Source organism: Hyla sarda, chromosome 1 (genome assembly GCF_029499605.1).
Source record: "Hyla sarda isolate aHylSar1 chromosome 1, aHylSar1.hap1, whole genome shotgun sequence".
NCBI classification, from domain to species: Eukaryota; Metazoa; Chordata; class Amphibia; order Anura; family Hylidae; genus Hyla; species Hyla sarda.
The window spans coordinates 368461977-368476602 of NC_079189.1; positions in this window are offsets into that span (position 1 = coordinate 368461977).

Consider the following 14626-nt stretch of genomic DNA (forward strand, 5'->3'; position numbering starts at 1 on the left):
CAGAGTTTTTGGGAGAGGGCGAAGCTGTGTTATAAACTCAGAACAGAACTTAAAATTTCAATTTGTAGTTTATGTTGAAATAGGATATTTTATACATAAATACATAATATATATATAATGGGGGAGATTTATCAAAACCTGTCCAGAGGAAAAGTTGCTGAGTTGCCCAAAGCAACCAATCAGATTGCTTCTTTCATTTTTAACAAGGCCTCTGCAAACTGAAAGAAGTGATCTGATTGGTTGCTATGGGCAACTCAGCAACTTTTCCTCTTGACAGGTTTTGATAAATCTCCCCTAATATGCATATGCCCCAAATCCTGAGTCCTTAACCCCTTAAGGACTGAGCCCTTTTTCACCTTAAGGACTCGGCCATTTTTTTGCAGATCTGACTACTGTCACTTTAAACATTAATAACTCTGGAATGCTTTTACTTATCATTCTGATTCCGAGATTGTTTTTTCGTAACATATTCTACTTTAACTTAGTGGTAAACAATTTTTGGTAACTTGCATCCTTTCTTGGTGAAAAATCCCAAAATTTGATGAAAAATTTGAAAATTTAGCATTTTTCTAACTTTGAAGCTCTCTGCTTGTAAGGAAAATGGATATTCCAAATAATTTTTTTTAATTCACATATACAATATGTCTACTTTATGTTTGCATCATAAAATTGATGAGTTTTACTTTTGGAAGACACCAGAGGGCTTCAAAGTTCCGCAGCAATTTTCCAATTTTTCACAAAATTTTGAAACTCGCTTTTTTTCAGGGACCAGTTCAGGTTTGAAGTGGATTTGAAGGGTCTGACAATACTGGGAGTTGTTGTTTTGCAACAGCTGGAGGCTCCGTTTTGGAAACCGTGGCGTACCAGACGTTTTTCATTTTTATTGGGGAGGGGAGGGGGGCTGTGTAGGGGTATGTGTATATGTAGTGTTTTTTACTTTTTATTTTATTTTTTGTGGTAGTGTAGTGTAGTGTTTTTAGGGTACAGTCGCACGGGCGGGGGTTCACAGTAGTTTCTCGCTGGCAGTTTGAGCTGTTGCAGAAAATTAGCTGCAGCTCAAACTTGCAACCCGATACATACTGTAAGCCTCCGCCCATGTGAGTGTACCCTGTACATTCACATTAGGGGGGGGGGGAACATCCAGCTGTTGCAAAACTACAACTCCCAGCATGCGCTGACAGACTGTACATGCTGAGAGTTTTAGTTTTGCAACAGCTGTAGGCACACTGGTTATGTATCACTGAGTTTGTGACCTTACTAAGTGTTTCAAAACCAGTGTTCCTCCAGCTGTTGCAAAACTACAACTCCCAGCATGTACGGTGCATGGTGTAAGGTGACTGCTGGGAGTTGTAGTTTGCAACAGCTGGAGGCACACCGGTCGTTAAACACTGAGTTAGGTAAAAAAAAAAATGGGTTTCACAACCAGTGTGCCTTCAGCTGTTGCAAAACTACAACTCTCAGCAGTCACCGACAGCCAACGGGCATGCTGGGAGTTGTAGTTATGCAACCAGCAGATGCACCACTACAACTCCCACCATGCACTTTAGCTGTTTGTGCAAGCTGGGAGTTGTAGTTATACAACAGCTGAAGGTACACTTTTCCATAGAAAAAAATGTGCCTCCAGCTGTTGCAAAACCATAAGCCCCAGCATGCCCATAAGGGAATGCTGGGAGTTGTGGTGGTCTGCCTCCTGCTGTTGCATAACTACAGCTCCCAGCATGCCCTTTTTGCATGCTGGGAGCTGTTGCTAAGCAACAGCAGGAGGCTGTAACTCACCTCTTGCTGCTTCTCCATCGCAGGACTGTCCCTCGCCTCCGCCGTCGCTCCTGGGGCGCCGATCCCAACATGGACGCCGGGGATCGGGGTCCCCAGCACCCGGGGTCGTCTTCCCGCACCCGCTCACATCCTCCGGAAGAGGGGCGGAGCGGGTGCGGGAGTGACACCCGCAGCAGGCGCCCTGATTGGTCGGCCGGTAATCCGGCCGACGAATCTGGGCGATCGTGAGGTGGCACCAGTGCCACCTCACCCCTGCAGGCTCTGGCTGTTCGGGGCCATCAGAGACGGCTCCGATCAGCCAGTAATTCCGGGCCATCGAGTCACTGGAGACCCGATTGACCCGGAATCGCCGCAGATCGCTGGACTGAATTGTCCAGCGATCTGCGGCCATCGCCGACATGGGGGGGCATAATGACCCCCCTGGGCGATATGCCGGGATGCCTGCTGAATGATATCAGCAGGCATCCGGCTCCGTTCCCCAACCGGCTAGCGGTGGGGACCGGAATTCCCACGGGCGTATGGATACGCCCTGCGTCCTTAAGGACTCGGAATGCAGGGCGTATCCATACGCCCTGCGTCCTTAAGAGGTTAAGGACATAGAGCGTACAGGTACCCCCGTGGGAATTCCGGTCCCCGCCGCTAGCCGGTCGGGGACCGGGATGCCTGCTGAAATCATTCAGCAGCCATCCCGGCACATTGCCCAGGGGGATCCTGGGACCCCCCATGTCGGTGATCGCAGCAAATCTGCGGCGACCTGGTGACCCGGAAAATAAGGGGAATTGGGGGTGTCAAAGACATTCCCGGTCCCCCTGAAAGGATAGGAGTGAGGTGGCAGGGGTGCCACTCCTCCTATCCCTGCTATTGGTCGGTCAGAAGCGACGACCAAAAGCAAATCAGGGGCTGAGGGGTTAAAGTTCAGTTCCCCAGTTCTGCCCACCCAAGGTAATTCGGGCAAAACGGGGAAACTGTCCTGTGACCGGCAGCGGTGGTGGAGGTCCCTTACCGGCGATTGACGGCGGCAGGCGGCGATGATGTCCGGCTCCCTGGTGCGGCTCCCTGGTACAGACTATGGAAGCGGTGAGTAGTTGCCTAGCAACAACTGGAGGGCTGCAGTTTGGAGACCACTATACCGTGGTTCCTAAACTGTAGCCATCAATATGTTGCAAAACTACCATTCCCAGCATGCCTAGACAACCGTCTGGGCATGCTGGGATTTGTAGTTTTGCAAGATTTAGAGAAGAACAGTTTGGAGATCACTTGGTGCAGTGGTCTCTAAACTGGGGCCCTATAGATCTTGCAAAACTAAAACTCCCAGCATTCCTACACAGCAGTTTGCTGTCTGGGCATGCTGGGATTTGTAGTTTTGCAACATCTGGAGGGCCACAGTTTGGAGATCACTGTGCGGGGGTTTCTAAACCGTGGTCCTCTAAATCTTGCAAAATGACAACTCCCAGCATGCACAAAAGGCTGTCTCACCATGCTGGGAGTTGTAGTTGTATACCTCCAGCTGTTGCATAACTACATCTCCCAGCGTGCCCTTCGGCAATCAGTACATGCTGAGAGTTGTAGTTTTACAACAGCTGGAAGCCCACTGGTTGGAAAAGTCAGAGTCAGGTAACAGAACCCAACTGAAGGTTTTCCAACCAGTGTGCCTCCAGCTGTTGCAAAAGTTCAACTCCCAGCATGCATGGTTGGTCAGTGCTGGGAGTTGTACTTTTGCAACAGCTGGAGGTTTTCCCCCCTACATTCACACGGGCGGGTTTACAGTGAGTTTTCTGCTTCAAGTTTGAGCTGCAGCAAATTTTCTGCCACAGCGCAAACTCCTAGCGGGAAACTTATCATAAACCCCCGCCTATGTGAATGTACCCTAAAAACATTACATTAACACATAATAAAGGGTAAAACACTACATATACATCCCCTTACACTGTTCCCCCAATACGGCAGTGTTTCCAAAATGGAGGCTCCAGCTATAGCAAAACAACAACTCCCAGCATTTCCAGGCTGCCACTGACTGTCCAGGCATGCTGGGACTTTAGCAACAGCTGGAAGCACCCTGTTTGGGAATCACTGGTGTAGAATTCCCTTATGTCCACCCCTATGCAATCCCTAATTTTGCTGTTCTGTCTGATATTTTTCTTGGTCTTGCTTTAACTTCCACTGTTCCTAATGACTGCCATTTCTTAATTACATTTCGAACAGAGGATATTGACATCTGAAAATGTTTTGCTATCTTCTTATTGCCTTCTCCAGCTTTGTGAGCGTCAACTATTTTCAGTTTCAGATTTCTAGACAAATGCTTAGAAGAACCCATGGTGCTGATTGTTGGGGCAAGGTCAGATGAGTCTGGGCATTTAAAACCTTTGAGATTGACATCACCTGGTCTTCCCAGATGATGATTGAGAACAATCCATGACACTGGCAGGTCCCAGCTTTGAAAAGGGGGCAGTACAAGATATTAATTCTGCAGGGTGCCCAAACTTTTGCAGACGACATTTTTTTGTTTTCTGTTATTTTGAAAGTGTAAATGATGGAAATAAAATCTAACTTTTGTTGAAATATTATAACAATGTCTAATCTGTAATTTGATGCCTTTTGGAGATTTTTCCATCTTTCCTTGGCTTCTTTATGCATTAATACAAATTTTTACCTGGTGTGCCCAAACTTTTGATCCCCACTGTACCGCTAACATGAAGTAGAATATGTCACGAAAAAAAATTCTCGGAATCAGAATGAAAAGTAAATGCATCCCAGAGTTATTAATGCTTAAAATGACAGTGGTCAGATTTGCAAGAAAGGCCTGTGTCCTTAAGGTGAAAATGAGCTGCCTCCTTAAGGGGTTAATACTTTTTATGCTTTAAGATAAAATAATACACATAATCCTTTATACCCATTTCCACCTTTTTCTAACCCCATGACCTGACAAGATATGAGAAGAGAAAGTAGAAAAAGGGAAAGGGATGGGAGAAGCGATTGCATCTAGCCTCATGCCTTTTCCTAGAACTGCTCCTCTTGACCATGATTCACACACAGTTTTTGTGGTCATGTGTTTTCAACCGTAAAAAAGGAGTGACATTTTTTGACTGACTTTTGTTCTGAAATCGCTGTCTTATTCTATTGGCTCTTAAATAATACAATGTGTGCAATACCAGCAAGTTTTTTCATTGAGTTACATTAAACTCAATAAGTAGAAAAAAAAAAGACAACCATATTTGTTCACCGTATTTTACCTACAAATAGCAAATTAATTGAATTTTTTTGGTACAGATAGATGACTGAAACAAATTATGGGTCTAAGCATCCTGGTAGTTAAGGACCAAGGACGTCCGCGAACGTTTTTGGGAATTTCGGTCCCTGCCGCGTGCCGGGCGGTGACCGGACAGGGGTGACTGCTTATATCGATCTGCAGTCACCCCGCACAAATGCCCAGGGGGGACATTAGACCCCCCTATGTCGGCGATCGGCACAAATCGCAAGTGAAATCACACTTGTGATTTGCGCGATTCCGGGTCATTACTGGTCTATGGGGACCCGGAATATAAGGGGGATTGCGGTTGTCCAAGACACCCATGATCCCCCTGAAGGGATAGGAGTGAGGTGGCAGGGGTGCCACCCCTCCTATCCCTGCTATTGGTGGTCTAGACACGACCACCAATAGCAGATCGGGGGCGGGTGGGGGGGTTAACTTTCGTTTACCCCGTCCTGCCCTCCTACAATAGGCGGGGCAGAACTGGAAACCGAAGGGGAGCTGTGCAGGAGTCCACTTACCCTGCAGGCGAGGCTGCGGGCGACGATCAGCGTCGGAGATTGGCGGGCGGCGATGTCGTGCAGCAGGCTCCCTGGATCTGACGGAAGCCGGTAAGTTGCCTAGCAACATCTGGAGGGCTACAGTCCGAGACCACTATACAGTCGTCTCTATACTGTGGCACTCCAGATGTTGCAAAACGACAACTCCCAGCATGCCCAGACAGCTGTTTGGGCATGCTGGGATTTGTAGTTTTGCAACAGCTGGAGGGCTACAGTTTGAGACCACTATATGGTAGTCTCTGAACTAAAGCCCTCCAGATCTTGCAAAACTACAACTCCTAGCATGCCCACACAACTGTTTGCTGTCATGGCATGCTGGGATTTGTAGTTTTGCAACATCTGGAGGGCCACAGTTTGCTGTGGTCTCTATACTGTAGCTCTCCAGATGTTGCAAAACTGCAAATCACAGCATGCTGGGAGTTGTAGTTGTGATCCCTTCAGCTGTTGCATAACTACATCTCCCAGCATGCCCTTCGGCGATCAGTACATGCTGGGAGTTGTAGTTTTGCAACAGCTGGAGGCACACTGGTTGGAAAATATTGAGTTAGATAACAGAACCTAACTGAAGGTTTTCCAACCAGTGTTCCTCCAGCTGTTGCAAAAGTACAACTCCCAGCATGCATGGTCTGTCAGTACACGATGGGAGTTCTAGTTATGAAACAGCTGGAGGTTTGCCCCCCCCCCCCCCATGTGAATGTACAGGGTACATTCACACGGGCGGGTTTACAGTAAGTTTTCTGCTTCAAGTATGAGCTGCGACAAATTTTTCGCCGCAGTGCAAACTCCTAGCAGGGAACTTACTGTAAACCTCCGCCTGTGTGAATGTACCCTAAAAACACAACACTACACTACACTAACACAAAATAAAGGGTAAAACACTACATGTACACCCCCTTACACTGTCCCCCCAATAAAAATTAAAAACGTATTGTATGGCAGTGTTTCCAAAACGGAGCCTCCAGCTGTTGCAAAACAACAACTCCCAGCATTTCCGATCAGTCATTGACTGTCCAGGCATGCTGGGAGTTTAGCAACAGCTGGAGGCAACCTGTTGGGGAATCACTGGCTTAGAATACCCCTATGTCCACCCCTATGCAATCCCTAATTTAGTCCTCAAATGCGTATGGCGCTCTCTCACTTCAGAACCCTGTCGTATTTCAAGGAAACAGTTTGGGGCCACATATGGGAGAAATTGCACTACAAATTTTGGGGGTCTTTTTCTCCTTTTACCCCGTATGAAAAGGAAAATGTGGGCTCTACACCAGTCTGTTACTGTAAAAAAAAAAAAAATGTTTTACACTAACATGCTGGTGTTGCCCATTACTTTTTATTTTCACAAGAGGTAAAAGGAAAAAAGACCCCCAAAATTTGTAACGCAATTTCTCCTGAGCACGGAAATGCCCCATATGTGGGTGTAAAATGCTCTGCGGGCGCACAGGAGAGAGAGCACACTATGTACATTTGAGGCCTAAATTGGTGATTTGCACAGGGGTGGCTAATTTTACAGCGGTTCTGACATAAACGCAAAAAAATAAATACCGACATGTGACCCCATTTTGGAAACTACACCCCTCACGGAATGTAACATGGGGTATAGTGAGCCTTAACACCTCACAGGTGTTTGACAAATTTTCGTTAAAGTTGAATTTTTTCGTTAAATTTTTTTTTTCACTAAAATGCTGGTGTTACCCTAAATTTTTCATTTTCACAAGGGAAAATAGGAAAAAAGCCCCCCCAAAATTTGTAACCCCATTTCTGCTCAGTAAGAACATACCCCATATGTGGATGTAAAGTGCTCTGCGGGTGCATTACAATGCTCAGAAGAGAAGGAGCGACATTGGGATTTTGAAGAGAAAATGTGTCCGGAATTGAAGGCCACATGTGTTTACAAAGCCCCCATAGTGCCAGAAGAATGGACCCCCCAACATGTGACCCCATTTTGGAAACTACACCCCTCACGTAATATAATATGGGTTACAGTGAACATTTATGCCCCACAGGTGTCTGACCGATTTTTGGAATAGTGGTCTGTGAAAATGAAAAATGTAATTTTTCATTTGCTCAGCCCACTGTTCCAAAGATCTGTCAAATGCCAGTGGGGTGTAAATGCTCACTACACCCCTTATTAAATTCTGTGAGGGGTGTACTTTCCAAAATGGGGTCATATGTGGGGGGTGGGTCCATTGTTCTGGCACCATGAGGGGCTTTGTAAATGCACATGGCCCCTGACTTCCATTCCAAACAAATTCACTCTTCAAAAGCTCAATGGTGCTCCTCCTCTTCTGAGCATTGTAGTTTGACCGCAGAGCACTTAACGTCCACACATGGGGTATTTCAGTACTCAGAAGAAGTGGGGTTACAAATTTGGGGGGTAATTTTCTCCTATTACCCCTTGTAAAAATGTAAAATTTGGGGAAAAACCTACATTTTAATGAAAAACTTTTTTTTTTCATTTACACATCCAATTTTAACAAAAAGTCGTGAAATACCTGTGTGGTGTTAAGGCTCACTGTACCTCTTGTTGCATTCCATGAGGGGAGTAGTTTCCAAAATAGTATGCCATGTGGGTATTTTTGCTGTTCTGGCACCATAGGGGCTTCCTAAATGCGACATGCCCCCCCCCCCCCCAAAACCATATCAGCAAAATTTGCTTTCCAAAAGCCAAATGTGACTCCTTCTCTTCTGAACATTGTAGTTTGCCCGCAGAGCATTTTACATCCTAACATGGGGTATTTCCATACTCAGAAGAGATGGGGTTACAAATTTTGGGGGGAATTTTCTCCTATTACCCTTTTATAAAAATGGTAAATTTTTTGGGGGGGGATGCACTTTTTTTTTTCATTTACACATCCGACTTTAACGAAAAGTCGTCAAACACCTGTGGGGTATCAAGGTTCACTGGACCCCTTGTCATGTGCCTTGAGGGGCATCATAGGGGCTTCCTAAATGTGACATGTCCCCCAAAAACCATTTCAGAAAAACTCACTCTCCAAAATCCCACTGTCGCTCCTTCCCTTCTGAGCCCTCTACTGTGCCCGCCGAACACTTGACATACACATATGAGGTATTTCCTTACTCGAGAGAAATTGGGTTACAAATTTTGAGAGGATTTTTCTCCTTTTACCCCTTGCAAAAATTCAAAAACTGGGTCTACAAGAACATGCAAGTGAAAAAAATGAAGATTTTGAATTTTCTCCTTCACTTTGCTGCTATTCCAGTGAAACATCTAAAGGGTTAACACACTTACTGATTGTCATTTTGAATACTTTGAGGGGTGCAGTTTTTATAATGGGGTCATTTGTGGGGTATTTCTAATAAGAAAGCCCTTCAAATCCACTTCAAACCTGAACTGGTCCATGAAAAATTCTGTTTTTGAAAATTTTGGGAAATATTGGATAATTGCTGCCGAACTTTGAAGCCCTCTGATGTCTTCCAAAAGTAAAACCATGTCATGATGCAAACATAAAGTAGACTTATTGTATTTGTGAATCAATATATATTTTATTTGGAATGTCTATTTTCCTTACAAGCAGAGAGTTTCAAAGCTAGAAAAATGCTAAATTTAAAATTTTTTCATCAAATTTGGAATTTTTCCCCAAGAAATGATGCAAGTATCGACAAAATTTTACCAATAACATAAAGTAGAATATGTTACGAAAAAACTGTCTCGGAATCAGAATGAAAGGGAAAAGCATCCCAGAGTTATTAATGCTTAAAGTGAAAGTGGTCAGATGTGCAAAAAAACGCTCTTGTCCTACAGTGAAAAATGGCCTGGTCACCAAACTACCCTTTTAATATATTGTTCCTTATGTTATTAGACACTTTGCTATTTACTTGCTGTTAAAATTCTCAACCTTTATATGTTTTTAATGCGGTTGAAAAAACAGCCACTAGGTGGCTCTGTTCTGTTCCCTGCCACAAGTCAAACAGTTAGTTTGGTCTCCACCCAGACTTGCAGAAGTCCAAACTCAGGAAGTGTGCGCGGGGCACAGCTCTCATAGGCTTGATTGACTTTGCGCCTGTTGAGGAACACCTACTTTCTCCTGCCGGGAGCTTAGACAGTGTGAGTAGGGATGAGCAAATTGAATCTGATGAATCCGAATTCATCACGAGTTTCAGGAAAATTTTTCTTTGCAACGAATGCGAATATCGCTGCGATTTGATCACAGAAATTGTTTCATTAAACTCCATTTAGTGCGGTCCAGGCTCCACGGCATCTAAGATAGCGGCTCCACATGTCAGGACATTGAGCAAGGATTCCTGGGAAGGTGGGAACAAATGTAGGCGGGATGACCTTGAATCAAACGCAGCATGCAGCCTATCAGCAGCCAGCCACCCCTGTGATGTCACAGTCCTATACAATCAGCAGCCATCTTGCGGCCAGTCACATCAGCATTCAATTGCAGAGAGAGAGGGACAGAGAGCAGTGTGTTGCACAGACAAGCCTTTTGTACAGCAGCGATTCACCTCAAGCCCAAATCCAGCCTAGAAGCACTGATAGGAAAGGGAGAGGGAATGAGAGAGAGTATGCAATTGTGGGTGTATTACTGCAACAGTGATTCTAATAGCGATGCCTGTAATCTGCATGTCATACTGAATAACAGTATTATTTCACTAACCCAGCACACACCCTATGTATGTAACCCCTATTGAGGCTTTCTGTAGGCCAGAAATAGCCATTTTTAATAGAGAGTCGCTGGAAATAGATTTTGACAGAACCAAGTTTTTTCAGAAAATTCGGCAAATCGACCAAATCAAATTTTTCTAAAATTTGCTCATATCTAGATGTAGTGATGATTTACATATAGAGCTTTTTAACCCCTTAAGGACCGGAGGTTTTTCCGTTTTTGCATTTTCGTTTTTTGCTCCTTGCCTTTAAAAAATCATAACTCTTTCAAATTTACACCTAAAAATCCATATGATGGCTTATTTTTTGCGCCACCAATTCTACTTTGTAATGACGTCAGTTATTTTGCCCAAATATCTATGGTGAAGCGGGAAAAAAAATCATTGTGCGACAAAATTGAAAAAAAAACGCTGTTTTGTAACTTTTGGGGGCTTCCGTTTCTACGTAGTACATTTTTCGGTACAAATGACACCTGATATGTATTCTGTAGGTCCATACGATTAAAATGATACCCTACTTATATAGGTTTGATTTTGTCGGACTTTTGGAAAAAATCATAACTACATGCAGGAAAATTAATACGTTTAAAATTGTCATCTTCTGACCCCTATAACTTTTTTATTTTTCCGTGTATGGGGCGGTATGAGAGCTCATTTTTTGCGCCGTGATCTGAAGTTTTTAACGGTACCATTTTTGCATTGATAGGACTTATTGATCACTTTTTATTCATTTTTAAATGATATAAAAAGTGACCAAAAATGCACTATTTTGGACTTTGGAATTTTTTTGCGCGCACGCCATTGACCGAGCGGTTTAATTAATGATATATTTTTATAATTCGGACATTTCCGCACGCGGTGATACCACATATGTTTATTTTTATTTTTATTTACACTGTGTTTTTTTTTTTATTGGAAAAGGGGGGTGATTCAAACTTTTAATAGGGGAGGAGTTAAATGATCTTTATTCACTTTTTTTTTTCACTTTTTTTTTGCAGTGTTATAGGTCCCATAGGGACCTATAACACTGCACACACTGATCTTCATCATTGATCACTGGTTTCTCATAAGAAACCAGTGATCAACGATTCTGCCGCATGACTGCTCATGCCTGGATCTCAGGCACTGAGCAGTCATTCGGCGATCGGACAGCGAGGAGGCAGGAAGGGGCCCTCCCGCTGTCCTGTCAGCTGTTCAGGATGCCGCGATTAGCCGCGGCTATCCCGAACAGCCCGACTGAGCTAGCCGGGAACTTTCACTTTCACTTTTAGCCGCGCGGCTCAGCTTTGAGCGCGCGGCTAAAGGGTTAATAGCGCGCGGCGCCGCGATCGGCGCTGCGCGCTATTAGAGGCGGGTCCCGGCTTCACTATGACGCCGGGCCCGCCATGATATGACGCGGGGTTACTGTGTAACCCCGCGTTATATCAGAAGAGCAGGACCAATGACGTACCGGTACGTCATTGGTCCTTAAGGGGTTAAAGCCTGATTTTTTTTTTTTTTTTTTCTTTTTTTTTATTATGGCAGGAGTGGTGTTTGGAGTAGTTTGGCAAATATAATCTGAGTTACTTTAGAAAATATGGTTTGATGACAGGTACTCTTTAAAAAAAAGAAAAAAAAAGATCAGGGTAGCAGTTCTGATACCCCCACTGATCTCCAAATATAGCCTGGAGAGATGCACCCCAAAAGTTACAAAATGGCATTTAGTTTTTTTACATTTTGCCTCACAAATAGTTTTTTCTGGTTTTGCAGTAGATTTGTGGTGAAATAATTGGCAGTTTTACAAAGTAAAATTGGTGGTGCTAAAAACAAGCCCTCATATGGGTCTATAAGTGGAAAATTTAAAGCATTATGGTTTTTAAAAAGGGAGAAGGGAAAAATGACAGTGGATAATTAAAAATGGCACAGTCCTCAAGGGGTTAAAAACTGGAAAATTGGCACCCAGTAAAGGGGGCATGGCATCAACAAAAAGACATAACCCTAATAAATGGGGCGTGTTTTCAGCAAAAGGGGTGTGTCCCCAACATATTTACTAAGGTTTCTACATAAAATGTGGTGGATTTGAGCTCTGGCAAACCCCACAGTTTAGAACTGTTGTAAAAAAAAAAAGCAAAATGTAGGGAAAAATTTGTACATACAGTGGAAAAATACCTGTTGAGAATAAAAATAAAAAAAATAAACACACAAAAACATAGTATTTTTTACCATGTTTAAAATAAATATTCATTGAAAATGTTAAGTGTGAGCATGCAATAGCCATCTAAGGAGAAGTGGTCTGTATTTTCCATGTTTCATCAAAAATACAGTATTTCTATCTGTGTTTAACATAAATATGTTTTGAAAGAATTAGGAGTTGACTTAGTAGTTGAGTGACAGATCATCACATAGAGATAAAAATATCTTCTAAATATTTTTCAATAAAAAAAAATAGGTCTGGTAAAGGAATTGTTGGATGGGGTAGAGGAATGACCACCACTGCCATGTCTTCTTCCAGTAAGAATGTTAGTAGCACTACCAGCACTAGTACTAGCAGCAGCCAGGTGCCTGATGGTAGAAAAAGCAAAATTGTCACAATCTTCCAGGGGTTGTGTGGTTTCTAAAGATAGCATGGCCTTTGTGGACTGGTTTACTCATTTGGGGTCTTTTCAGGAGGAGGAAAAAGAGTGTGGAAACCAGTTAAAAACTAGTGGCTGCAGCTGCATATTCACAATGGAATACATGATAACAAAGTTTCTACATCCAGTATTCCACCCCGGCATGAATCGTCACGAAAGGGATGTCACCACCACCTGAACAATCAGGTAGTGCCCTTTCACTGTCCAGACTCCATGGACTTCTGGGTCAGCTACAACTTAAGCCTTTCCACCACAGTCTGTTTTCTGCTACAACTATCACCCTTGCTGCTGCTACTACCAGCCAAGCCTAAACATACAAAACCCATGATCGAAAAAAATAATGTTTCAATCTTTTTTGCAACTATTTCTTCTTCACTATTTTGGGACACCAATCCTGTTGCAACTGCCATTCAGGAACATTTTTGGAAAACTTGGAATAATTCATTGCGACTTCATTTGCCTGACTCAAGATCTGTTGCTACTCCCAAAAAAGGAAGATATTTTAGAAAGCTTTGAAAAAGTCGTTGCGTCTTCTGTTGCCAGATTCAAAACCTATTGATATTCTTCAAAAATTGAGAATTTTTGGAATGCTTAGAAAAAAAGCCATTATCTCTTCCGATACCTATGTTTCCACCGGCAGGCATCATCATCACAAGAAATCATGAAATTAAAAATGTAAATCTTTATTTCACCCAACAAAACCCATAACATGCCCTTTTAAAACACCCAAGGGAACAGACATATACATGTTACTGGGGGGAGCAACCTGTAACAAAATACTTGTGACCTGAATGCCTTGAAATATGCATCAATGAGCTTTAGCATACCAAAGTAAAACGCTAAATCAATGTGGAAAATATATTTTATACATAGTACATGCAGAAAAAAAATACTCTTATCTGCATAAAAAACACAACCTCACATGAAGTGCAAGTTCGTAAACAAGAGTACACCATAAATTGTGCCCAAACACATAGAAATATGTAGAACTGCTGGGTATCCGGCTATTCAACAATGAAGTGCATGCACAAAGTAAAGAGTAGATCCATGCAGAGCTACCAGGACTTACCCCAGTATCCCAGCAGTCCTACAGGATTTCATATAGATGTATATAAAGGGGGTACGGTATTTGGGCACACCTATATTTTTGTGTTAAAAAGCATGCAAAATCGGCTAACACAGTGGGGAAGATTATCAAAAACTACTGTAATTTCTGTTCCAGCAATATTATTCACCCTTTTTTTTTTTTTTTTTTTTTTGTCCTCACATTTTCAAAGGTCTTTTGTGCTGGTTTGAAACAATGTAAAAATTAATTTTTGTGCCACTTTTTTTTTTCACGCCACAAAATTTCAGATTTTTGCACCAAATTTTACATCTCAGAAAATTCTGTCAGAAACATCTCACGAAATATGCCATGGTTACTAGTGCCCAGATGAGCAATAATGTATAAATAAAACATTTCTGAGCTTAAATGTGGGTGCAGGTGCAGTGACCAAGAAGAAAAACTAGAAAAAATAAAATAAAATATATATATATATATATATATACCTTTATACATTTCTCAATAATATTTTTTTTTATAATTACTTAAATAACACCTTTTCCCAAAAAAGCTAAGAGGAAAAAAAAAACAAAAACAATAAAACAACAACCATTTCTGTGATTTCATTTGAGGCCTATGGCATATCAGTAGCTGACGGTTACATACATTCAGCGGACAGTACCCTCCCTGAGGCATGGATATAGGGGTAAAGTGGACATTTTTTACGCATGGGTGTTCCCTTAATTTATTTTCCAGGAATGGA